Raw genomic sequence first — 860 nt, forward strand, 5'->3', positions numbered from 1 at the left:
GCTGCATTTTGTGTTTACTCATGTTTTTAAAATTAGTTGGAAGATCCGAAACATTAAAATGGATCAAATTAGCAAAAATAGAAGACATTGTGAAGGGGCAAATGCCGTTTTATAGCACTGTACATCTAGGTATGCAGTAACCATATTATGATTTATTAAATCATTTGGGGAGGGGGGCATAGTGGGTCGGTGGTTAGCACTGTCGCCTCACAGCAAGAAGGTCCTGGGTTTGATCCCAGGGTGGGGCAGGCCGGTTCCTTTCTGTGTGGAGTTTGCATATTCCCTCGTGTCTGCGTGGGTTTCCTCCGGGAGCTCCGGTTTCCTCCCACAGTCCAAAGACATGCAAGTGAGGTGAATTGGAGATACAAAATTGTCCATGACTGTGTTTTACATTAAACTTGTGAACTGATGAGTCTTGTGTAACGAGTAACTACAGTTATACAGCATGAATGTAACCAAAGTGTAAAACATTAAAATCCTAATTTAAAAAAATATTAAATCATACAACCCCAAATCAGAAAAAGTTGGGACAGCATGAAAAATGCAAATAATAAAAAACTTTTACTTTTATTGTAGACAGGATGAACCTGAGATATTTCATGTTTTTCTGATCAACTTTATTTCATTTATTAATAAACATCCATTCCTGCATTTCAGGCCTGCAACACATTCCAAAAAAAGTTGGGACAGTAATGCTTTTATCACTTTGTAATGTTGCCATTCCTTTTCACCACACTTAAGACGTTTTGGCACAAAGGAAACCAAGCGATTTAGTGTTTCAGGTTTTATTTTGTCTATTTCGCCACACATTCTCTATTGGGGACAGGTCAGGACTGCAGGCAGGCCAGTCCAGTACCCGT

Source organism: Trichomycterus rosablanca, chromosome 24 (genome assembly GCF_030014385.1).
Source record: "Trichomycterus rosablanca isolate fTriRos1 chromosome 24, fTriRos1.hap1, whole genome shotgun sequence".
NCBI lineage: Eukaryota > Metazoa > Chordata > Actinopteri > Siluriformes > Trichomycteridae > Trichomycterus > Trichomycterus rosablanca.